General features: G+C 39.8%; 1 protein-coding gene across 12 annotated transcripts in view; it reads left to right on the plus strand.

The window, feature by feature from the left end:
* MAGI2 (membrane associated guanylate kinase, WW and PDZ domain containing 2) overlaps window positions 1–26,708 on the plus strand; it is a 771,534-nt gene that overhangs the window by 23,477 nt on the left and 721,349 nt on the right. The gene's annotated exons all lie outside the window — the stretch shown is intronic.

Genomic DNA, 26,708 nt, shown 5'->3' on the forward strand with positions numbered 1-26,708 from the left:
TGTGAAGTCTCTGAGACAGCAGATAATGGGACAAATTTGGGATTTTCAAGGGTCCTTAAAAGAGACTTTATTCTTTTTTTTTTTCTTCTTTTTTTTTTTCTTCTTTTAAAGTTACATTAAAAACCAGAGCTTCCTAATAACACTTTCTTGGCCTTTATATATATATATAATTTCTTTTGTTCTTGTTCAAGTGCTATTTTCATTTGAATCTTGTCTGTTTAGGTTTTTATACCATCCTCATCACTATTGTTTCTGAGTGCATTTGAGTAATATATAAAACGACATGACAAACATCTGTCACATGTTGCTCTTTCATCCTCTCCGCAGGGAAGAATCATGCCTGCAGCGCTATATATTTGTAAGACTTTTGTTGCTGGTTTTGTTTTTTTTTCAGTCTGTATACATGTTCCTCTAAGTTTACGTTAGAGCAGGATGGCTCAAAAGAGAACCCTTTGTACACGGGGTAGAAGGAGGTGAAGGTTTTGATTTATCATCTGAATGCCTCCCACGTAAATATGGAAAAGAGTGGCAATACTCAGCCACTTGCTCTCTGCTTTCTAAACCTGCTGATATTTTTGTGGGTTTTGCAAGACATGCTAAGAGGTTACTGAGGGAAAGCTAAACCAAAGGAATTACTTTTGCCTTTGGCTCAGAATGTGGTGAAGTCGGCAGTCATCCTGCTTTGTGTTTGTGATCTGCTTCCAGCTCCTGCAAAACCTCGTCTCTGGAACAAACCTCACTCACTGCAGTGCTTCCCCTCACAATGACAGGCAGGGGAAGTTTACAGATGTGATCAGACATCCTGAGCTCTGTGTCAAAGTACAAGCCTTCACTACAGCAGTGGCAAGTTTTACAGGAACATCCAGGCAAGGAAATGGAGCTAATCGTGGCCTTCTGTATACTGTACAGAGTGGCGTGTAGTAATATGACAGGCAGGAGATTGAAACAAATATTCTAACAATCAGAGTTGTCTGGACATTGCTGTTATAATGATCAATTCAGCAGGGGCCTAAGGCTGCAAAGTGACCTTAACTGCCTGAGAGAGAGCACTGAAAGTGACTTGCCAGGCTCGTAAGGAAGCTGGCTGCAAAAACTGCTCATTCGGTTTTGGCCAACTGCTCTTGATTAAGACTTGGAAGGTCTGAAAATGGTTGCTTGCGTCTCGGGTAAAGAAGCTGCTGGAGTGGACAAATCTTTTTTCTCCCCCTTTAAAAATGTACAGAAAATCAGAAAATGTACGGTCTGCCTTTGTAAGAAGCAACTTTTTTTTTTTTTTTTTTTCTTTTCTGACCAATTACATGACTTTAGAGCTGCATTTAAGTTACTTTCTCATTTCCTTTGCATGTTTTTCCAGGTCTGTACAAGATATATTGTAACAACGTTCATTTTTATGTCCCGAATTCCAGAAACACTGATTCTGGAGGTTTGAATTTATCAGTGAAAGTTCAGCTGAATCTGGCCTTTGTTAGATGACATTTTGGGGTTTGTGGGACTATTATCATCATACAATTGACCCCACGTCATATTTACTGTATAATTTTAATACATAGGTTTCTTTTTCATAAAGGCCATAAGTTTGTCTTTTTTTTTTTTTTCAGCTTGAGCTTGTCTTTTAGAAGTATGCTCCAGCATGATTTTAAGTTGTTAAGGGACAAGAAATTCATGATAGGTGAAGTGTTCCAAAGTTAATTATTGAAACTCTTAAAAAAAATAAAAACAAAACACCTTCTTCATTTGTAGTGTGTTTCTAGCTTCAGCTTCAGTTCAGCTGCTGTCAAACTTGGTTAGGCATTCAAAATTAAAGAAATCCCTAGTATCAAAAATCTCCTCATGCATATATTCTGAGAAGATGACTAAATCACTTCTTAACCTCTGTGCAAGCTACACACCTGAACTTTGTTCAGTGCTATTTGTTTTCCAGATCTCCAGATGTTTCCGTAGCTCCTTTTGAACACTCCCTAATTTATCAACATCTGCTTAAAGCATAGACTCCAAAACCGAGCTCAGTACTCGAGTAATGATCTTATCAAGTTGGAATGCAATGCTAATAACACTTCTGAGTGTTGCTTGAATATTCATCTTGTTATCCATGCAGCGATCATCTTCACACCAGATCACAGGAGGAAAATACCCTCAGATTTTTATCCACCACTTAGTATAATAATTGTATAGTGAATTATTCTAAAGCACAGAGAATGATAGGATTTATGCCCAATTAGGCAGTAAATCTGCATGAGAAATGGAGCTGTGAACTGTTAAACTGGGGACCTCGTCTCATTACTTAGTGCTCCAGAATGTGAATGTATCATGTAAAGTTACTTTTAAAATCATGTTGTAAGTATTGCATGTAAAAGTAACTATTCTGACAAGTGCTGTGGGAAAAAAGACAGAGGTCAAATATCTGACATTTCTTTGCAGTGAAAATAAAATTCTGTATTAACAGGAGTCTGTCCTCATCCAAAAACTTTGAAAACAGAATTATGTCATGGTGAGCAGTGCCCTTTATTAGTAACCCCATCATTAGCAGTGACTTAAAAGTTTAAGGCAAAGGCAATTTTGTGAGCTGCAGTAGGAAAGGAGGACAAAGTGATGTTAGATTAAACAATTAATGAGACGACAATCTAAAGGGGATTCCTAATCAGTTTCCCTGTCACAATTCTGAGACAATAGCAAAGCAGTTAGTTCCCATAGTTTGCTCAAACTCCACAATTAGTAGAGAAGGAAAAAAAAAAGTCAAAGTCCATCCTCTTCCCAAAAGGACAGGGTTGGTCTGGTCACAACCACTCGAGTGAGGGGAATACAGAAGTCAGAGCACTTAGGAAGTCTGTACTGTCGTTTTTGAATTCGGCTGGTCATCTCTGAGACTTCAGCCTGGACAGGGTAAGCTCGGCCATAGATGGATGATAAAGGGTGCTTTGAGCTGCCCTTTTCCCTAGGAGAAGGCAACAGGTCGTGCCTGATTGTCTAGGACAGCTTTGCACAACGTACAAGCAAATGGCAGGGTTTTTAGGCATCAGCACCTGGGAGGTGGTGTGTGATTTGATCTGATACCTCTTCTGGATGGCCAGCTGGGTGGTCAGCTATGCAGAAAGTGGGTCCAGACTACCTTCCAGTGGCCAAACGCATCAAGATCAGATAATATAGAAGGGACGTGAGGGAAGACATAAGTTCAGGGGACAAGTAGGTGGGTCTGTCACTCACAGAGAGCAAGAGTGGGCAGCTGGGGGGCATAAAGGTATGACTGAAGGGATGCAGAAGACAAAATGAGGTGAAATGAGAGGAGTACTGGGAAGAATATACAGGGGGAGACAGGTGGTAGCGGGGAGAGAGAAGATGTGAGGAATAATGGAGGTTTGCAGGGGACAAAGAGGATGCATGGACAGAGAGGTGTCCCAGAGGGGTGGGAAGGGACTGGTCGGACACAGGGTGTGCTGGCAGGCGACGGGAGCGTGAACCTCAGTGTTGAAATCTCGAATGACCTGCTTGTTCGGCTGGTTTGCACGCCGCTGCCGTCGGCTTCATTTGCATGGCTTACATACCAAAAGGATGTAGTTTGCTGGGAAAAGTTATTTAATCTGCAGAAAGCAATTTAAGAAGAAGACTACCCTAGGTGCTTAGGGCATGAAGAATGATACAGCATACAGGAATAAAGTGACTTATAAATAAGAGGAGTTTAGCAATGTTATTTCCATTTGTAAAGTTTTTTCTAGAGATCACGTCAGTATTACAAGTAACAACAATTTTAATGCTGTCTTATCATGGTAGTACTCTGCACATTTATTCTACCGAGTGAAGAGTAAACACAAGCAATAAATAACAAGGGCTTCAGATAGTGTTCGTTTCCTCTGACTCTTGAGATAAAATGCAAAATTGTCTCAGCAGAGTCCTGCTAGAAAGTGGGCGTTTGTTTTTATTTCCCTGCTTTCATCTGAAAGTGCAGTTTGGCAGTACTCTGTCTTCTTGTCTTGGGTTTGCTGATCCTTAAATTGGATTAAAGCCCTGAAATTACCATCTGCATTGTGAGGGCAGAGAGTGAGGAACCCGAGTGCGTGTGGTGCGGGGTGGGAGATGCTGCTGGCGTCCTCAGGACACCCTCGAGGTGCTGAAACCTGCCCGGCGACTGTGTGTTTGATGCAAGCGTACAGCCAAGAGGCAGAAGCCACTGCCATACATAGGTGTTTGGGATACAGGTGGTGTGCTATCTTTTACAAGATACCCAAAGAAGGGTGCCATTTACATATAGAAGTGTGCGTATGCACTAACCTATGTTTGTATGTAGTAGCCTGGTGACTTGTCAGCCAGGAATTGGGACGCCCGGGCTGTAAATTCTCTTCTCACTGGTGAGATCTAATAAATACCTCATTTATTACCTTCTAGTTGATGCCCTCACCTTGGATGCCAGGGCTAGCTCTTACACAATGATAAAACACCCTGCACAGTACTTCTGAAATTATATCAAGAACTGAATACAGGCTGGTCAGCTTTTGCATGTTTTTTTTTTTTTTTTTTCTCTTTAATTTTTCCTTTAAAGAGTGAAGTCTTTGGAACTGAAATTGTCTTCCCTAGCTGTTTATCACATACAGTGGGGATGTCATCCCAGCTGAGAACATTTATTTCTGAACTACTTTTTTTGGGGGGTAGTTTGTTCAGCTTATCAAAAACCTAAAGTTAAATACTTGAGACCATCCAACCCACTATTATGTATATATAAATCAGCAGAAGAAGAGTGCTTTACTAAATTGTGCATGGTAGATGGTGGCACTTCTGAGATTTTGGGATAGGTCAGAATGTGTTGAACCTAATTTGTCACGGATTATGTGGATAGAATTAACACTATTTATGGGAAAGCTAACATGGGGTTCTTGTATTGTTATTTTTCAGTGTATCCCCAATGAAGTGTGTTAAAATATGTTTAAGAAAAAGCTTTAAAAAAAGTTAGCAAGGGTTGCATGATTTTAATTCTGATTAATGAATATTTTTTTTGCTTTGCACAATTGAAGTTAAAAAAGTCAACAAACATTTTTCCTTTGAGAAATGGCAGAACTACAGTTGGCTGCATTTCTCTCGTTCTGTGCCTTCCATGCGAACCGAGGTCATGGCACCATTCACTGTGGTGACTTGCTCCCTGATTTTAAGGTCAGATGAAGAGCTACGCAGAACCTTGCTTACTGGTGACCAAATGCATTCTTCTTATATGAAGAGTCATTACTAAATGAAGATAGGATGAATCATAAGTGGATATTTCATGTGGTCTGGCAGGAATGCTGGGGAGCTGGCTGGAGTGTTGAATTAGTTTTGGTCTGTGACTGATATTTCCTTCTGGATCCAGTAAATAATCAGTCTAGGGCCAGCACCTGACTCCTATTAGCATTCCATACCTGGATTAAGACTTTCAGGGGGCACGTTGAGCATGTTGTACATTTGCTGCTGCTGGGTTTTTATATAAACAAAGCTCTAGAAATGGCACAAAAGCCACTCTCCATAGGGGACAGCCTCTGGCATGGCTGCTTTGTGAGCTTTTTGGGGTAGAGAGGTCACTGCCATATTTCAACATAGTTGCACAGTTTACCAGGCATGTCATGCCTGTGTAAATGATAAGCCTATAGCTAGTAATTAACTTCTTACTCCAAAATTGTAAGTACTTTTTAAGCAACACATTATTCCCATGCCACACACAAAAACACAAAAAAAAAGTAGTTGAGTAAATAAATGTAAAAAATTTTCTTCATTTTCAGCAACTGTGAGTTCTTTTGTGAATCTGCCCTGTACTGCTTAGTGACAAGGTGATGTCAAACTTTGGAATATAGTATCTTTCACTGCAGAAAATAAGCATAGAAGGAATTTTACACTTACAATTTCAGGAAAATTGTGGCTTACAGGAAAAAAGTAATGTTTCGCACTGCAAACAGAAAACTAGTACATCAGTAATTGACTGGACACCGTGATTTGGGTCCAGTTTCACGCCTGCCTCTTTTTGTGGGTACCATAGCTTTTAATAAACTGAAATAGCTTAAATGCTGTGCTACAGTGCAGACCAAATTTACACCATACTGATTACAGTCTGTCTGCTTAGACAGTAAGCTGCTTAAGATACAGACTTTTTCTTCATAGAGCACCTACCAGTATCAGGTCTTGATCTCAGGGGATTTTGTGCAAGCAATGTGGTATATTCCGTAATGATATGTGAATAGCAGGACTACTTAGTAAAATTCATTCCTTCCATGACACCACAAAATACTTTTTGCTGAATATCTTCTATATATAGAACAGTGAAGTGTTTAAAAATGAGCTCAGAAATTGCCCTGTGTGGGTGTGGAGTGTCTCCATTTATTTTCTTTTCAACTGGAATGCTGGAATGTACCTGGTTGGGTTAGTTCTGTTTTTTTGGTTTTTTTTCTTCCTTCTTTTTGTTTTCTACTCCTGTGACTGAATCTTTTTTTGTTTCATAGCACATACTCATAAAGTTAATATAACCTTTCAAACTTCCAACTTGTAATTCAGTAGTTTATTCTTGACTATATATCAGAAGTTACATAAATGGTAACAGTGGTAGGATGCTAAAAGGAATGGGTAATTATCTACACTGTTTCTAAAATGCTTTTTTTTCTAAATGGCTAATTTATTAACAGCACTTCAAAGCATTCTTTTTGAAAGAAAAAATACATTTTCTCGTCAAGACTTTCTCTAGTCAAAAATGTCTATCAGATTTAAATCTGGACAGGTATATCACTGAATCCAAAAAGTACACTCCTGATCTGAACACCCAGCATTTTAGTAAAGTCATGGAGCTTAAGGGCATGTATAACAACTGAGAACTGGGCCTTAATTAAAAAAATATATATATATATCCAAAATTTCTTTCTTACATAGACTGAATTTCTGTGAAAGTTAGCAGCTGTTGTTTAGTTTTTAACATGACAATTTACTCAGACATTTAAAATATTTATTTTACTCTAATATATTTAAAATAATTAAAATAAGAATGACTGCATGGTTTATTTAAAATCTATTGATGTTGTTTTAGATGTAAAAGCAACGAGGCAGATGAAATTAATTTATTTATATTTAGGTACCCTTTGTGTTTTCTGCTTCAATGAATGAGTCTTACATTGCATAATGTGTGTTTAAACAATCACAGCTGCATCATTTAGCAATTACAGGGAGTAAAAACTTCTCCTAGTGTTCTGTCCTACAGTAGGTATCTCACCTCTGGATCTCTGGCCAGTGGCCTCTAGTGCTGGGGCAACACATGGGAAATCTGGTAGAGTTAAAACTGTGTTCTCACTCTCGTTATCTGTAGTGATCCTTTCAGCTCCTGTCCAAATGAAGAGGAGTTGCTTGGTTAACCAAGCAAAGTGTGCTTGGCTGTTTCTAGATATAGTTCCTAATAGTATTTTTTTATTATTATTTTGGAGAGTTGCAAGCTAACTTTGGAAACAGTAATCACAAGAAAATACATTAAATACTTCTGAGAATTAATTAGGTCTTTCCACCTGATAGATTAAAAAAAAAATAAATAAATAGAAATACACTTAGAAAAGAACAAAACACATTAAATAAAGAAAGACCTAATGAATAAGTTTGATATGTCAAGGAAGAGTTCAGGTTAAAGAAAAAATCACGGGCAGCCTCCGTGCCGTTATGCTGGTGCCTCTGAGAGGGAAGAGGCACAAATGGTGAAAGAGTTGGTGTATGCTTTTTGCAGTAGCAGAAGTTTGTGATTAGCTGAAGTTACACTAACAGCAGGCTTTTTTAGCCATGTTGTGGACAGACTAATTCTTCCTCAGGTTTGTTTTTTTGTTGTGTTTTGATGTTGGTTTGTTTGTTTGTTTTCCTAGCATGGAAAGCCAGAATGTGAAGTCTTCCTGTATATTTCAATTTCTTCTTTTTTCTTCTTGGAAAAGCCTGGTACTCAGTAAAAGGAAAGTAAGCCGGTTTGGGAAGAAAAATACCCATTGCCTGCCTCCTTCAGATTCACCTCCCAGAGGGTCCCAAGAGTTCTTCATTTCTCAGAGCTTTATAGGGCTTGACAGCTTTTAGTCCCCTATAGTGAAAGTCATTTCAGTATGAAGCCATCCAGTGAGGCATTGTTCTTGGGCTTCAAGAGACGGGGCTTTCAATTCTCTGGAGTCTGTAAAATATGAAGAAAATATTTAGCAATTCAAGGTAATGAAGGAGCAGCCAATTAGTTACTGCGTAAGCTGACTACGTGAATGGTGTCTGGAGAGCATTCCCACTGCTCTCCCTGCACCTGCCTTGCAGTAGCACTTAGGCATATATTTCTGGATTGCTGTAAAAATCCTCTTTTGGGCTCTGCTGAAAGTAGGATTCCAGTTGACCCAGGCAGTTGATATAATTTGGTATGATAGGTATTTTACTCTTACATAAATATGAATAGTGGAAAAAAATATGAGAAAAATGAATGATGCAAACAAACAACAACAACAAAATGCTAAAAATACACGAACTAAATGTAGCATGTGACCAATAGAATCCAGTTAAGAAAGAGTCCAGCTGTACAAAACAGAAGTGTCCCTTGTGACGAGAGATGAGCAATGCGTATTGGGTGTGCTACTGATTCGGAAAACAATCATTCTATTTTGGGCCTGTTGTGACCAACTATTGCACATTACCTCTTAGGGAAGGCTATTACAGTACTACCCATTATTTCAGCTACACTTAACATTCTCCCAGCATTTGCTTGATAAATCTATTTCTAAAGGCTACAACGAGGCGGTAAATGTTCATTCAGCAACAAAGACAGCTGCAATTAACAATTTAAAAAATGTTAAAATAGAAGCAGAAGTTCACAAAAACAGTTTTGGATTCTGGCACTTCTATACAGGAATTCAAAAAGTATATAAGTGCTGCAGGGATGGGACTGCCTCTGGTGTGGGTTCGATGGCTCTGTCTGCTCACTGTAGACAGAAAGCTGTGCAACGTGCCTTTGAGACCCAGAAGGTCAGATTATCCAAATTCTCTGAGCCATTAGAAATCCCAGCTGGGGTGCCATGAGTGATCTCTGAGGACCAGTCAGTACCCTCCAGCATGGCAGGCAGGCAGTTTGAATGACCAAATTTGCCTGGAAGAGCCTGATTTCTATAAGGCTGTACAGAAAGACTGGTGCCATCAGGCCCCCTCCACCCTTACTGGTCTTGCTGGTCTTCAAAACCTCATTTGGCACACGCAACCCAGTGTCAACTGGTTCCAGAGGACACCTGTGTCTCTTCTTCATAAAGGAACAGCACACGTGGTACTATAACTTTGCCAAAGCCTCACTTGTGTGATGAACTCACTGCCTGGGAGTATTCCAGCAGATTGGTCACTAATGCTATGTTAAGGCAGAAAAGCTGAATAAAGTTACAGCTGCCCTTGCTCATGGATGGAACTGCTTCTACTTTGAGTAAAAGGTTATATCGGCTCTCATTGTTTTTTCCATTCATTTCATGCTTATATGTCAGGCTGTCTGTTGGGTGAAGGACAACCCTTAGTTCTCTGGACGATCTCACAGGAGAGGACAGAAGTGAAACATCTGGTTCAGGCCTTCTCTCACCTCTGGTAAACTTACAGTATGCTGCAAATTTGCTAGTCAAGATCATGCTACCAGTGTGAGACAGCAACCTCACTCCAAGACATTGTCAAATATTTCTTGGCATGGTCCTCATCCTGCAACGGGCACCGCTTCTGCCTGAAACACGCCAGCATGTATTCTTTGTGCTGGGACATCCAGTCCTCCTCTTCCTCCTTCTGCCAGCAGGCCCCAGCTCAGGACAGACAGGACTCAGCTACTCGTCTTCAGGCCATCACCATTTGAGATTTGGCTATGAGCCCTCTGACTGAATTGTACACATCTGCCAACTGATGTGGAGGAGGGCATGTTCCAGGCACCCCACCCAGAACCCGTAGAAGAAAGCTCTTCCTTCCTCCTACTGGACAGCAAGCAGGATTTGGACATCGGTGAGTCTGTTTTGGGGTCTGTGTTTGGGAGAGGGAGGATGTGTTGGGGTACCTCTGGATAATTTTAAAGGGAACACCTCTGAGGCTGTAGTCATGTAAAGGAAGGCAAGGACAAGGACAAGGACAAGCTCAGCTCAGACCGCTGGGTCTTTTGCATGACTGGGACCTAGCACCTTTCAAGTTTCTTTGCTAAGATTAAGAGCAGGCTTTTCAGACTGTCTAGAAAAAAAAAATAAAAAAATGTATGCTCAGCTATTGCTTGTGCAACAGTCTGACCCATCGCTGATCAGGACAGTTATGGTAGGGTGACAGCCTTATCCTTTTCTTTCTTCACAGAGCCATCAGGCAAAGTGGCTTGGAGTGGATGGATTTTCCTGTGTCCTACTGCCTCTCCAGCGGAAGTCCAGACTGCAGAGGGCATGCCAACTGTGTACAGATCTCCTGGCTCCAGCTGGCCTGTAGGAGTGCCACCAGGCCACAGCAAAGCTCACTAAGAAGAGGATGAGCAGGAAGTGTAGCTGCAGGAGGACCGTGTACAGCAGAGGTTTGGTGCATCCGAGAGCCTCTGAAGTAGAAGAACCTCATGGTGCATAAGGAGTTCCTGGCACTTCTTACTCCAGACACGAAAGCTCCTCTGACATTTTCCTGGGGAACTCCATAACCTCCTATCATGTGGAGACAGCCAGTCATCACACAGCACTTCTAAGCAGAGAAAGCGTTGACAGCGTCTGATGTGATGGCTGGCTTTGTGAGCTTTTGTGTTCTCAAGCCTGGGAAGTCCACTCAAATGAGTGCATCAATGGGCGATACAGCTTTGGAGGGGGCACCTCCAAACCTACTGATACTGGTAGTGGGATGGTCATGGCCTTTGGTGGGATTGAAGATCATAGTATTCTCTCTTGTTTATGTTTTTATTTTTGTTGTCCTTGACCTTGACATTTGCAGGAGAAGGTGCCCTGTCACAGTCTGGTAATTCTAATTAAGCTTGAATACTTTCTCATGTAATGAGGAATTGGGCAGACTCATGGGCCATTATTAGAGGGCAGAGAAGACTAGCAATCTTCATATCTTGCTTACTGCATTTCAACAGATATATACTGATGCTACACATATACTCTTTAGCAGGTTGCCCTTGAGAATGTGGAATATTTTTGTTCTCTTTCTGTCTATAATGAGAAGAATAAAGACCAAGGAGGGCCCTTTGGTTCATATAATTTGCCTGAACGTAGGTCCGCACTCACTAGGAGTGTCCAGTTTCCCAGTCTTTGTAGCAGAACTGTGCCTGATCTGATCTGGTCCCAGTAAACAAGGGTACCCTGTGTGAAAATTTATATGTGGGGCAATTCTGCTTGTGGATTTGGAGCGTCTGCTGGATTCAACAAGAACAGCTGTCCTGTATTTAAATGTCTTCTCTTTTAGCTTGTTAGTGTCCCTCTGTGGTAGGTAATCCATGGAGTTAGATGTTGGTTGGCTTTCAGGTCTGTGCCTTGCCAGCGACTTTTCTACATAAGGTTAATACAGTTGCCTTGCACTTGTCAAACCGGAAAACAAATGCGATAACAAATAAAGTATTTTTTGCACTAGACAGTATGTGCCTGTTCTCTCTACTGCGTGTCCTTTGGGATGACTCTTAGCTTTATATCTGCCTCAGCCATCCTAAGGAGTTTAAATGCCACTTGTCCAAGGGTTGGGAGCCAATTTGGGGATGAACTGTTAGTATCTTGTAGAAGGGATCTCTGGGAAGAGACAAATGGGGAATTTGGCATAGGCTGGGGGGAGCTGACTGCATCAAATCTGCTGTACTGAAGAAAGGCAAATGTTGGCAAATGTGTGACTGCTATTTTCTGGGCAAACCTGTGGACTTGGCAGGCATGTGGGACATTTGCTGCTGCTCCTTATGTTAAGTGCTGAGCAATTCTGTAGTTCCCCACAACCCTTAGGGTGGAGCTCAAACAAGAATAAGTTATTTTCCTAATTTAAAATAAAAAATAAATAAATAAATAATTGATCTCTTTGTGGAGACAGGGAACTTTAGGCATTGGATAACTCTTCTGACAAAGCTATTTGCTGTCCATTTTCATGGCAGTTTGAGTAAAAGCAGTCTGTTGCCTCCGGGTCTTGTTCAGATAGTGATAGTCTGTCTCTGGCTATATCCAAAAGACAAATGTGAAGAATCAGGAAGAAGTGTTTAAAAGAACAAAACCAGTTTGAAAGGATTGGAAAAAGAAGTGAGACTGAAGTTGCAAAACAAAGCTGATGCATAATGCTGGCATAGGGAGATCTTGGTAGCAGACAGACGACTTTGCAGATCACCCTTGCTTCCAGGTGCTGTGTTAGTGGGGCTGTGTCTGGGGCTGCTGCTGGGCAAGGAGTGCAGTACCTCTCCGCTCTTGTGTACTGGGAGTTGCTGTTCTGTGGCAGGAACAAGGTACCAGTGCACCTCAGGAACTATGTGCTGGAGCTCTGAAAACATGTGAGAAGCACATGCTTTTACTTACAGCATCCATGCAATCGGTATTACCATGCCGATTTCTGAAGCCTGAGAGTATGACGGGATTGTAAACCTTATCATCATGATCATAAATTTAATCCAATGGAGCTGAAGGGGAATATATATCACACTTGGACCCTTCCTCGCTACCGTGTCTCCTGGCTTCTGCACAACTTCAGTGGGGACTGCAATCAGTACAGAAACAGTCTTGCAAGCCTGCTGGATTTGCTGACATTGCAAGAGTTTAGAAATTCCTAAAATAAACCCAGTACCTGTCTGCAGTTTTTCATTGGCCTGGCCCTCCTTGGAGCCTTTAGTTCCCTTTTGCTTCTTCTGAACCTTGCAAGTATTCCTCTGCATGCTAATGCAGCAAGCTCAGTGTGAAGGCAGGAGGGCGCGGACAGACCGAGCCCTTCTTGGTGGATAGTGTGACAGGTTGTGAAACAGGTGCTAAAAGAGCTATGTGGAAGATGCTGAATTGTGGAATGTCTGGGCAGAGGTGTCCCACCTTTGATGTGGTCCTGAGATGGAGGACATAAGATCAGTACGGGTCACAAATGGGCAGTTGCAACCTGCAGGGTTGCAACCTAAGGGCCTAGGGAGGTAGTACCTAACAGCATGGAGCAGGCCCAGGCAATTCTCCCCTGATTTCTTCTTGGACTCTTCAATACTTCAAGATTAGTAATGGTGGTACAAATTTTAACGAACTAGGTGGATAGTAGGTTTTGTTACTTTTTCTGTGGCAAATTCCTTAAGGCAAAGTGATTTAGGCAAGATTGCAGAGCACTGCCCCATCTGTGTTTTGAGAGCTGAGCAAAACATTCACCCCTCCTATTGAAGTTGTACATGGTTCATACGTCAAAGGGAAATAAATGAAACCCTGTGCTGCCCTAGGAGTGAGAAGGGAGTAGTGGATTCTGCTTTAGGGATTCAGTATGTAGCTTATAGTCGTGAGTCTTTATGTTTTAAGAATAATAACGAGGTGCATGCCAAAATGCGGCCTAGAAGAGCTTCAGCTGGGGGAGGAGGGGAGGGGAATTTAACATTCTTAAAATGATCCATTAGACCTAGCTCTTCCAGTTTCTTCTTGAATGCCTTAAACATTACTTTATGTTAAATATTTAATACTTGCCTATATATTACAGATGGGTAGCAGCCAAGTCTCCTCTTTCTCTGAATTAAAGCAGCTCTTGTCCTTTTAGCTGGGCTGAACTTGGTACTTTTGGGGTCCAGCAGGCATCCTTAGAGCAAGCTAACAGACTAGACACCTGTAGGGAGTCTATAGACACCTATAGACACCTATAGGCATATGAGTCTGAATTATTGCCAGCAGAGGCACTAACTAATTATGCTGATGTGGCATGGTGGCAACTTTAGATGTATGCAATCTAGAGACCTTAGAAGTTATTTTGGTTTCTTGGTGTAAACTAAGATGCCTGTGAGATCTCAGGAGGCTGTGCAATCAAATAGAGTTTCCGTGGCATGTTCACTTGGATTAATTAAATTGCCTGTCTGTGAAGAGTGGGATGTAGGGCTCCTGTGCTTGACAAAGGGAGTTTTGAGGACAGACCATTAATAACTGTAGAGACGTTTATGCAGAGCCTTCCTTATTAATATCTTCTTAAATGTAAGTGGCCAAATACTTACTTGCTTTTTTATAGATTATAATAAAAATGTACTTGCATATTGGTAGGGGGCCAACTCTGAGATCTTTGGGTGGGATGGCGGTAGTATCAGACCATTTTTTTTTTCAGAAGAGAAGGAAAAAATTCTGGCCAAGTTAATATAAGATAATTACCACAAAAATGGAAAAAAAAAATCTTGGGCCTAAATATAGGGACAGTGATATTTTACAGAGCTAATGACTGTTCCTTACATCTAATTTTTCTAATCAAAATCCAGACTCAAAAGAGAAAAAGAAGGCACAAAAACCAGTCCCTGACACTAGTGCATGCAAAGCAAAAGCTAATCTGTGGGCTAAAATCCCTACAGTCCCATTGTAGTCAGTGATACAATAGTCTGGATCTCCCGTATTTCTGTGGGTTTATAAGTACTTTGTAAGTACCCTTTGGAAGGTACCTAAGCATTTTTTTTTCAGATAACTTACCTGATAATTTTCTGGGTAAATACTCCATGTCTGGAAAATTCCATACATGTTATTGTAGCTGCAACCATGAGGCATTAGGGGCCAAGGAGTTTTTAGTAGTTTGTAAGTTTATAAACTACAATTTAGTTTACAGAATCATAATCAGACTAAAAATCTGAATACTTAAAAGTGAAAAAGGTTTCCCCTTGTTTTAGATGCCTGAACTAAACTCACCCTAGGCACCCTCAAGGCACAGCATGCGATGGGAGCTGCCTCAGGTACTCAGTTATATTTATTTTTAAAACACATCCATAAAGAGCAGAATAGAAGATCCTTCATTTGTGCTAAAAATTAAAAGCTGTCCAAAGTCGAGGCTCTTAGGAAATTTTACCTAAGGTGCACTCAGAGACAAAACTTCTATTACTTTAACATCTCACTGCGCAATGACCCTGATCCTGTCAGGTGCTGAGTGCATTCACGTTCCTTTGCTGTCAGCATGAGAGGACTTACACATCTCAAGATCAGGCCTTCAGTCTTTGGTGTTGGCACACTTGTTCTGTCACTGTGTGTGCAGTGGGATGGATTCTTGTATTTGTGCCAGAAAATGAAAACTGCAGGTGTCCTGGAAATACTCTTGATAGAGACAGAAGGAGCTTTTGCTTTGCTTACAGGCTACAAAAAGCTTTAGAGCTTCTCTGGTATTTCCTTTTGAGATATCATACTAAGAATTATGGCTTTCTGTGACTTTCTCTGCTTACATTTTCTAGTTTTCAGCTGAGTCACTTGTGCTAGCTATGTCTTGAGAAAGGACATTCCTCCTGGTCCTGTGCGCAGGGTCTCTGCAGGTCTCTGCCTGCCAGCATGGCTGGTGCTGGCCAGCAGAGCCTCTCCTCTCCTCCAGCAGGCACAGTTTTTGCAGGTTGCAGGCTATCAGTGCTCAAAAAGGGTTTAAAGGTCTTGGTCACTGTATTGAGTCAATGTTCTTCGTGCTTGCCCATTCCAGATTTTTGTTGTAATATATCTTCCTTTTTGAAAGGCTGCTTAGGAAGTATGGCAATTCCTATTACTAATTCAGTGACTTTAAACAAATACCAGGCAGCTACTGAGGGTTTTCTCCAGGGAGAACATACCAGAACACTGAAGAAGATAAATGGCATTTTTTTTGTCCTCATTGGTGCTTTCTTTTCTGAGTATTCCTGTGCATTTATATAATCACAGAGCCTGCATTAAATGTATTTTTGTAAAATTTTAAGTTTTGTTTTTGAACCCATGACAAATACTGTTACTGGTAACAAGCAGTGCATCTGGACTGTAACTAGTAGTGTTTTCATGTGCCTTGAACTTGAACAAGAATGTTACTTGCATTAGTACATGTGCTTCGTGGCCTTTCGGAATTAAACAGAGAAAATAGCCTTTCGGAAAACCTTAATGCCCTTCCATATGCAGGCCGTGCCTTGTTGTGCACATGAGGTTTGATTTCTTCTCAGCTATGAGACTTCTTAATTCCTGGTATGTGTTCCTTTCATCTTCTCCTTTTTATAAGGAGCAGCATGAAGTTTATATAAAGGGCACAGTTCATTAACTCATATTTGTATAAAACTCCCTGCACAGAGATTTTTTTTTTTTTTTATCTGAGCAATGTACGATGTATTTATAAGTCTGGAGCTTCTCTTGTTCAGTGGGAGAAGTTATAAATGTAATTATTTGGTAATAGGAGAACTGGTTGGTATATGAAATTGGAAAAATTTGCTGGAAGGTCTGTTTGTGTCCTTAGAATAATAATATAGAACACCTATAGATTGATATAGTCTAAGAATTACAGAATGTAAAACAGAGTAATACTATCAGAAACACTTTTTTTTTTTTTTTCTGTGCTGGGCATGATTATCATACCTTATCTGGTCTATAAATTAAATTACAAAATAATAAACATCACTGTAGTTGTCTGAACTGTAAGGTTAAGGTGAAAACCTCGCCTCAGGTTTACTTAATTTGATTCGTATCACCCCTTTTCTGTGTTAAGAGATTTGATTTCCTTAACCTTAAAGAATTGGCTGGAGTTCAGATGCTAGGATCCAAAGTAACATCCAGTGCACTAAAATCCTTGGAGGCTAAATCCCACCAACCCAGACAGCAGTCCAGCAAATTTACTTTCCACAACTGCACAACACAGTAAGCATCTCCTTTCCTAGCCTGAAAGCTTCCTGGTTTTCTGTTATGAGGAGATAAGCACTTACATTCTGCCTGGACTGTATTTGCAATTGGATTTAGGCAGGGAATCATTTGTACCTCAGCTGGGTCCCCTGAGAAAGCCCAGGCAGTTAGGAATGTAAATGTCTGTTTCAGGCTGGATGACTGTCCATCCTTCCATGCTCTCTAAACAGCATCCAATCCACCGAGCTCCCGTGACTCATAAGGGTAAGGGCTGTACCAAGGGTGATGCCATGGTAGATAGACATTTCTTCTAGTACTTCCCTAAAGACAGCTCTTGGTGGAGTGATATTAGCCATGAAGGGAATCACTCTCTCCCCATGCTGGGAATCCCTCTCTCTCTGTGCTGCTATTCACAGAGGTTTCACCAGACATGAAATGAGCACAAAGAGCGTTGCTAGAGTGAGGATGAACATTAAGGCACATATATTTATCCTTTGGGTTTGAATTGTCCTGCTGAGAGGGGGGACAATGTGCAACAGAACCATTTATGCCTTTTTCCCCATTTTTCAGCAGTATCCCCTAGAATCTGAGCACAAGTCAGAGCATGAGCAAGCAGTACTGTAGCTCTCAAACCCTAGTTCACCACACGTCTTGCCTGTAGGAGTCATCGTGTGATAAAGCTTAAAAGAGGTACTCTATGCCAAGCATCTTTCCTTTTTCGATGTTTCCAGTATTGTTATTAATGATTAACGATTAATCTCTGTGTACAATATACCACAATACCTCATAATTCAGCTGAATTTTGTGTTTTGCTAGTACTTCATCTCCTACAGTATAAGTATTCAATTATTGCCGTGATAGTAAGTGTTGAATCAGTTCCTGAAGTGAAGGAAATAAGCTACAGAGCCGCAGCACTTTGATACGAGTTGTGCTTCATCCGTATGAATGTAAAAAAAAAAATAAAATCCCATCTATTAATTAGGAACGTAAAGCCCTTTAATTTATATTCAACATCAGATGTGTTATCAGATACCTCTCTTTCACAAGTCATAGAGAAGAAGGCCTTGCTTCTGTCAGTCTGCTTGCAAATTTTCTTAATAAAAGTCGGTGACTCCAGCTCAGAGTCTGGTGGCACATGTATGTAGTGTTAACTAAAACAGTAGGGGTCTGGACCATTATTGCTGTTTCAGTAGAAAATTTGAAAGATTTGATCCAGCTGAGCAATGTTCTTAAGAAGCTGAGCACCCTTAACTTCCAGGAACTTTAATGAAATTGAAACAGTGAATTAACTAGATTGATCTGGCATGTGTTAATCAAGATACCCCGTAAGGCACTTAGCAGAGTAAAACTGAGCAATGTTTGAGTGGTCAGGCAACGCTGTATAAGATGCTGCTTTAACTCTCAGCAGGAAAGTTATATATCTGGGGTAGTGCATGATGACTTTTTGCTTGATGGATGAGTAACTTGCAGAATGATGAAATAAGTGGTGAAAAAGGCTTTGATTTAAATCAGTTTTAGAAAACATATTTTTTTGATGAGCAACATGCATTATTTAGTTAATTGCTACTTTCGTCCTTTTTATAGATACTAATTATGGTTGTTTAAAAAGTGTATTGGAGAGAAGTATATATCTTGTTCATCATTGCCACGTGCACTTTCCCATGGGAAGATGGGGACGAATACTCCTTTTTAGGTCAGAAGCTACTGTGAGAATTCTGAAACAAGGCGATTTCTTTCCGAGAAAGCCATGATCTGTACCGAGTCAATGAGAGCTATGTAAGAACTTTGACTCATGATTATGTAGCAAATAACTGCAGCACTTTAAGGTACTATCAACCCTGTAATAGAGATGTCAAAGGAAATACATGTGCACACATCTTCAGTCATGCTAGTAAAAAACTGACATTGTAGCTCGAACTGACCTTTATCAATGTGAGGCAGGTACCTGGACAGAAGCGGTGTTGTAATTGAGTTGAATCAGCCCAGATGAGATACGAAGACAGCTAGGACATCTGCAGTATATTTTGGGTTTTGGAACTCCATCCCAGAAGAGGTTACAAAGCCCATCTAAATTTAGGAAAAAGACTAACGTTTTTTAACAGAATAATGCTCCCGTATGTGTTTGACAGTAATATACGTCCTAATGTACAGTCCAAGGAATAGAAAAATGGGTTTATTTTCTAGTGGACATCATACTGCTTTATAATTTTGTTCATCATTTATGCACATGCTTCATCACTGAAAATGTGAGTTAGCATTTGGATCATACAAGCTTTTCAATTAGGCATGAACAGACATGGGTAGAAGTCTGTTCAGGCTCTGCGTTCCAGAGTATCTCAGACTTGGGACTGCTCCCCTCATATTTCTGAAACTTTCTGGTGATTTTGGGTTTAGGCAGCAGCTCTGGAAGCAATGTCCATGGCCAGGACTTCTTTCCAGCTGACCAACCTGCCAGGCAGGTGTGGAACTTGTAAGCATGTGGCCAGATGTGCTTGGAGCATAACATCGCTAATGGCCCCAAGATGCCCCAGCGTTAACAGGCAGGAGCTGCTCTTCATGACTGCTTGTTCACACCTGTATAGGCATAGTCAGGGACTTTAAGAGGAAATACTCAGTTTTTGGATTACTTCCCTGAATTTTCTATCGGTTCATAAGGAGTTAGAGCTGTACCTGCAACTGGCAAAGCAATTTGTCTCATCAGAAGCTTTGCTAAACCAGACAGCAGAATAATCTCTGACATATTTTTGTTGAGTTATGGTTTTTATGGGCAAAGAGATTATAAATTCTTATTAAAAGAAGAATCATGTAAAAATGGAGATTACATTGGAGATAGTATGTCCAAAATTCTGCATGCTCAACAGTGATAAATTATACCATTTAGCATATCAGGAACTCAGTGAAACAGTATTTTCAGAGCATGCCTGGAACTAGAAAGTTCCATAAGTTAACAAAAACCTGTAGACACTGAATCTCTCAAAGCATAAAAGAATTTAAAATGAATGTATTTTAAAGAAGAATGAGAGGATATAGAGTGTTTTATGTATTTAGTCCATGTTTTCCCCATGAGGCAAGTGTTTCTGTGAGTGAACAAGAAAATTATCTGATTATGGTCACTTTCATAATCCATTTGATTTTATTCATCATATATACGTCAAGAGGAGATGCATTGCACCCATTGCTTCTAATGTTGGCAGGACTAGAAAGAGGACAGCATTTCACATGCTGAAGAATGCTACTTCTGAGACTAATATCGAGTCTAATGCCTTTTCACACACTAGAAAACAGAGCAGAAACTACTGGTGGTGTTTCCCACACACTTTCTGGTTTTGCTGAGAGCCTCTGGTGAAAGTCATGCTAGCTATAAAAAAGTGGTGACATGGACTTAGCTATTTGCATCACAAGCAGCAGAATTTCTTTACAGTTCTTGTCATCTGTGCTAGATGTGCCTTCACCAGGTATTAAAAATTAAGCTAATCCTACAGCTGAGTCTCCTGGGACTTTGTATGTGTCTTTGGGAGTTCCACAATGGCAAAGGAAAGAGAAAAAAAAATCAGTGGAAATCAACAAAAACAAAAAAGTAGCCTTGGCTGAGCAATCAGTTTCTCTTGGTGGAAGACAGGAGAAAACTTTTCAGTTTTCATTACCAAGATTGGAAGCAAAGTCCTCGCAATAGCAGCTGGCAGCGAAGCCCACTGCTCTCAAGACTGCACTTTATCTTCATCAAAATTCTTGCAGGGAACACAAAGCTCCACAATTCTGCCATGCCCTCAAGACTCTGCAAGTTGGGGCTCCTTGCCCTTCACACTTTTCTCCATAACTCCTCAGTCTGGCAGGAACTCTTTGCTCATTTTCTGGTGTCTGGTCAGTATGATGATCATGAAGCTGACTTCTTGCCTCTGAAACTTTGTCTAAAGATAGAATTTTACTTTCGCCCCTATGTCATCGTCAGTTCTCAGCATGCCTGATAGGACAAACCCATTATCACAAAACCAGAAGCTCCAAAAATTACAGTAGTTGCATGACTTTTCTTCTGACCAAATGTAGCTATTTTCTCATCCGCTGTTGTCACAGCACTCATTGCAGTAATCACAGTGTCACTGCAGCAGCAGTGCTGAACAGAAGGGTACCACACGGACACAGTTACTGTGGATCTTCTCAATGTAGTCATCTGTCATTGATGGCTTATCCCTAAAACAGCACCTGTGGTTATTTACCCTCATCTGCAGAAGTTGGCTGTCTCGTTATGTGCCTATCATCAGCTCTAATTCTTCATTCATCAGCCCTCCTTCCTAGACTCAGCAGAGAGGGAGAGAAAACTGTACAAAAAAGAGAGGACTTGGTTGGGTTTTTCTTTCCTTAGGGGAAAATAATCTGGAAAATTCAAAAAGGAGACAGTAGAGCCTACAGTGAACAAACATATACATAGTACACTCCATGGCCTCACTCTCTTTATGAAATTCAGCTCTGCCTCTTCCCCACTTGTGAGGTCTAAAACCACAACACAAGTTTGAGATGAGAGTAGATGAGATAGACAGATGAGATAAAACTCATTACTAGTATGCAAACAAATGAAGCTGTCCCAGAACTTTGCTCTTTTCCCCATTTTCAACTTTCTTTCTAACATAGTACATACCCAAGGGAATAATGGGTAGAGACAGCCTACCTGGGGCAGCATGAGCAGGCATAAAGAGTGACATTCTCCTTTGGACCTTAGCTTCAGCAGATCCTTTCTGTAAATGCTACAAGAAACTGAAGAAATAAACAAAATAGTTAAGATAGAAAAAATGGTTAAATTATGAGTAAAATATGATAAAAAGGAATGGAATTAATTTTCTCACCTTTTTTTCCTCTACAACTACAGTTCTTTAAGCTCTGACACACAAAAAAAAAAAAAAAGCTCTCCAGGTACCAGGGCACTCACTTCTTCTTATGAGGTGAATTTGAAAAGCAAGTAGCCTGCAGCAATTGTTTTCTGTGTTGTATGGTCAAACAGTTCAAGCATAACAGCACTTGAGTTAGTTTACTGGTGCATACACTGCTCCTCTTGTCTTGGGCTTAGGAACTGACAGTGTGGAATTGGCTTTACAGCCTTCACACAACAGGTTTTGTTTCAGGGACTTTTCTTTTCTTGTATTTTTATTTTTATTATTATTTTTAAGCCTGAGAGGCTTATTTTTAAACTTGAAGACTTGATGATCTTTCTTTTACAACCTAAAAGATTCTATGATTCTATGAACTTTTAAATCTTATTTATTTAATTATTCAACAGAAAACCACCAACAATATCTAGTCACGTTTCAGTGTTGAGTTTTCAGAGTATGAAGGTACTAGGGAAGTTTTTGTTTACAAATAAATAAATCACCTCAGTTTTATACACATATTCTAAAACGTATTAATTTCAAATTAATTTCATTATTTTCATAAAAGCTTATATATACATTTTTGTTTTCCCCATCTGTAGTGCAGTTCCACTCCTATCCTATTTCTTCTATTAGCTATTACTTGAATCTCATCCACGGTTTATAAGAACAGAATGGTTAAGGGGCAGGTATTAAGCCAGATCTCAACTCAGGATGAAATACAGTCATCTTTTCTCTTGTAGAATCTTTATGCTCCCAGATATGTAGATCCTTGTTCTTCTTACCTTCCTTTAACAGTTGCTGAGTGAGGGAGACTGGCAACCCATTGCTCCCTTCCTTGGTCAGTGGCCATGGATAAGCGTTTTCAGAGGTTGAGCCCATTCAATACGTGGAAACTTCTTTTGTCTTTTCATCTTCATTGTTCTTCTAAATACACATTTGATATGAGAGTTCACATAAATAAGGGCAAGAAAAGCAAAACACGACAAACAAACAAAAAACCAACAAGAACAGTCTTTAAATGAGTGGGAGAATTCATAAAAACTGCTGTACCATGCAGTTTTCTCTTGTAATTCAATGACAACACATTTATTACTAAATTTTTAAATAAAACTACTTTCTTTTTCGTAGTCCAGATGTTTATAATGGCTTTCATCTATGTATTTTTTCCTTATAGCCTGATTATGTAGATGAGCAGACTTAAAAATGTGGCATTACTTTGGATTATGTTTTGTATCTTGTGACCAAACCTTTCAGAAATACAGTATCTCAGAGAAATTCCACCTCCTTTAAATTTCATTAAAATTAATCAATAGGCTGAAAAGTCTTGATGGATAGTTGGACAAGAAACATGCTTGCTTAGGCTTCATCTCATCAGTCAGGTGTATCACAGAAAGAAGAGTTCATTCCTCTAAAGGTCAGCTGAATCTACTCTAAATTAGGAAAACATTCAGTTTTCAGTTTTTAATGAAAATTTTGAACAGGTTGAGGTTTCCTGGTCATTGCTGTGCTCCTTGAACACAAACACACCAGAAAGTGGAAGCTGATTAAGCCAGCTTTACAGTGGATTGGTAGAAACCACATCATCCTAATTCACCCCACCACTTAGTGGAACTTGGTAATAGTGAAAAGCTCAGGTCCATGGGCTTGTGCTTCTCCTGCCTTTGAGACTGCAGAAAGGAAGGGGAACTTCTGTGAGCTTCACTGTTTTTAATTAAAATATATATATATATTAAAATAAATAATAATAATAATAAAAAAGCAAGGAAGAGCAGGAAGAAATTCTCTTACTAGAGCCACGGGTATATTCAAAGCCTGCAACTTTCTATGCTGTGTATCCCAAGTTCAGGGGCTTGCTTGGGGTTTTCCAAGGGAAGTATTGAAGGAATCTTCCAAAGTGCATGTGGGCTCTAGTGCCAGAGGAAGAGAGTTAGGTTTGTCAATGCCCATGGTAGTTCAGTAATGCACACTGGTAGCAGCTGAAATCTAACCAATCCAAGAAGACGTGATATCTCTATGGTTGCTGAACTCAACCTGGCTGGCATACTGTATTAATCTAGGTATAAAGAAGTACTCTGGGAATGTCCATCACAGAATCATTAAATCACAGAATCATAGAATATCCTGAATGGAAAGGGATTCACAGGGATCATCGAGTCCAACTCTTGGCTCCACATAGGACCACCGAAAAATCAGAGTGTCTGAGAGCGTTGTCCAAAAGCTTCTTGAAGCATTTGGTGCTGTGACCACTGCCCTGGGGAGCCTGTTTCCATGCCCGACCACCTCTTGGTGAAGAACCTTTTCCTAACACCCAGCCTGACCTTTCCCTGTCCCAGATCCATGCTGTTCCCTCGGGTCCTGTCGCTGTCCCCAGAGAGCAGAGCTCAGCGCCTGCCCCTCCGCTCCCCTCGTGAGGGAGCTGCAGGCCGCCATGAGGCCTCCCCTCAGCCTGCTCTGCTCTGGGCAGAACAAACCCAGGGACCTCAGCTGCTCCTCATACATCCTTCCCTCTAGATCCTTCACCATCTTTGTAGCCTTCTTCTGGATGTTCTCTCATTATAAGAACTGATGACTACATTAACATAACCCATTACAGCCCAGAGCTCTTCACGAGACACAGAGAAGCATAGATATGTAGGCATCACTAGGATAAAGAAAAGCTTATGGCCACATGACAACACTATGCACAGCAGTAGCAAGGATGCAGAATTCACTGGAAATTCTTACAATTCAAAACAAAATCGTATAGATAGGAGGTGTGCTTTAATTTCCTTTTGCCATTTTTTATCTCCTGCTTTCAATTTGCTCCCATGCAAAACATCAGATTCCAAAAATACCATATTCTAGATTTGCCCTCATGTACGTGATACTGACTTTTTAAATTTAGCTTTAACAGTGACTTTTTTCAACAATCTAGAATTTACTGTTCTTGATTTTAAGCTACATGAGGTTGTGAGTTGCTAAACTGATGGTATGTGTTTACTTTAAATTAAATCTGGTCCTGTGTTCTTAAAATATTTGAAATTATTATAATAGTTGTTTGACCCTTTGATCTTTCAGTTTAAAAGCTCCATGAAAAGCCTGACTGCACTTCTGACACTTTCCTACTGTAACACTGAATAACTGCAAGAGTGTTCTGAATTTTAGGTGTTTTTACTGTTCATACTTTGCTAGTCATTCTTGATGTACTTAAGAAATGAAGTGGTAAACTTCTGCCTTGAGTTTTGGGGATTTGTGTAGAGAAATACAAATTTGCTCTTAAATTTTACTGGTATAGACTATTTGGAATACGTAGAAAATAGAACACATGGTGCAGAACATAATTACATACAGCTGTGGGTGACTTCATTCTTTTTTATTTCTGATACTTACCTTACATTATTGGATTTAACATGACCCGATGTAGTATGTTGTTATATACATGATATGACATATAAAATTAAAACCAGTTCCATTTTACATCTTGAACAACTGATAACACTTTATGTAGAAAATAAAATTTAAAAGCAATGTAGCATGGCCTGTTTTGTGAGCATGATGTAAATTGTTTATGAATAAAAAACTTTACATTCTGTTTTCTTTCATCTTTTATTTTATAAAACTGAAGAATGAAGATAACTTTCTGTACTAGCAAGGATTTTTAAAGGTTGCTTCAATATGTGAAACATTTTCTAATTTGATAATAGATATCTTGAATTGTAATCTGAAAGAGCTTCATTGACCTAAAGAAATTTCAGATTGAATACTTTATGAAATCGTCTGCATTATAAATTTTACACATCATTTAAATATATGTGAAGAAATACAGCATCATCAGAATTTAGCAATGGAACTTGGCCAACTAGATTGTGTCTGTCTCATCTTGTGTTGTATTTCTCAACATCTTCTCAACCTTTCAAACCTTTATTCAAAGCAAAGAATTTTCACACTCCTCTTTGATTTTGTATTAAAGTAAGAACAAAAAAGCTGAAATACTAATGGTAATAAACCTATGTAATTTATTAGTGTGTCTGTGTTTTGAAAAGCTAATGCTTAATATTCAGCCTTGAAGGGTAAAAGCTTTTGGGAATAAGCTTTTCTATTCTTCATATTGGATTGAAATATCTAGCACCTTGCAGCCTCTCTTAATTACCTTCATGAACCCATAGGGACTCCAGAAAACCTCCAAAGTTCATGAATTCTCTAGCAACTGTCCAGTATTTGTACAAAACAATATACCACATAGAAGAAAAGTATTAATTGATGAGAGCTACATCTTTGCAACAGAGTCTGCATAAAGGGATGCAGGAACTGCCAGAAAGCTAGGCTGGTATCCAAAAAGAAGTCAATAAATTGTTCGCAAGAATTGCATCTTAATAAGGATAACTCGGTGGAAAGCAAAACTCTCTGTTTTATGACCACTTTTTTTAAAAAACAAAACAAAACAGCAACCTATTTTAAAAATTAAAACTCAAAAAAAATAATATGCAATCCAGCAGTTTATACAATGACTGGGAGAAATGTGAAATGCTAAATTTTATACAAATTTCACCATAATACAAAAGGCCAGACCTAAGATTGGTTGGATTCTGAAAGCAGAACATGAGCTTCAGATCTGATTTGGTCCTCCCAGAGTGATCACTACTTTCTGTGCTGAGTAGTATAACGTACAGGCAATAAATCTGCAAAGAATAATGACGTACAAAAGATAAATAATTAGTTGGGACAAAGCACTTTGAGCTGATATTACCAGAAAGTCTACTGCTGAGAATTCAAATAAAATAATGAAGTTCTAGTGCAATATAGCCTTTGTATGATTAAATGTCAGTGGAGAGACAAGAAAGATGAGAAAAGGAGGAAATGATGACCAAGCAAGAGAGAGGAAGGAGAGATTCTTGTCAATGAGTATTCTTCAACTTCTTCCTGCAAGACGGAACTGCTGTTTCTTCTGTAGATGGGAAAATTATTCAAGATCCAGAGGTGTTTCACTACATATTGCACACCATACCTGCTTCTGTCTTATGGTCAACACTGGGCTGCAGTTTAGGTTCCCCCGCTCATGCCATTTAAAACACAAGAGATGGGGCTCCAAAACTGCAAAAGGATTTTCACAAATAACAGTTTGAAACTTGTTTTTGTTTCTAGGGGAAGTTTTAGGTAAGGAAAAATAATCAAGTCCATT

This window comes from Anser cygnoides, chromosome 1 (assembly GCF_040182565.1).
Source record: "Anser cygnoides isolate HZ-2024a breed goose chromosome 1, Taihu_goose_T2T_genome, whole genome shotgun sequence".
NCBI lineage: Eukaryota > Metazoa > Chordata > Aves > Anseriformes > Anatidae > Anser > Anser cygnoides.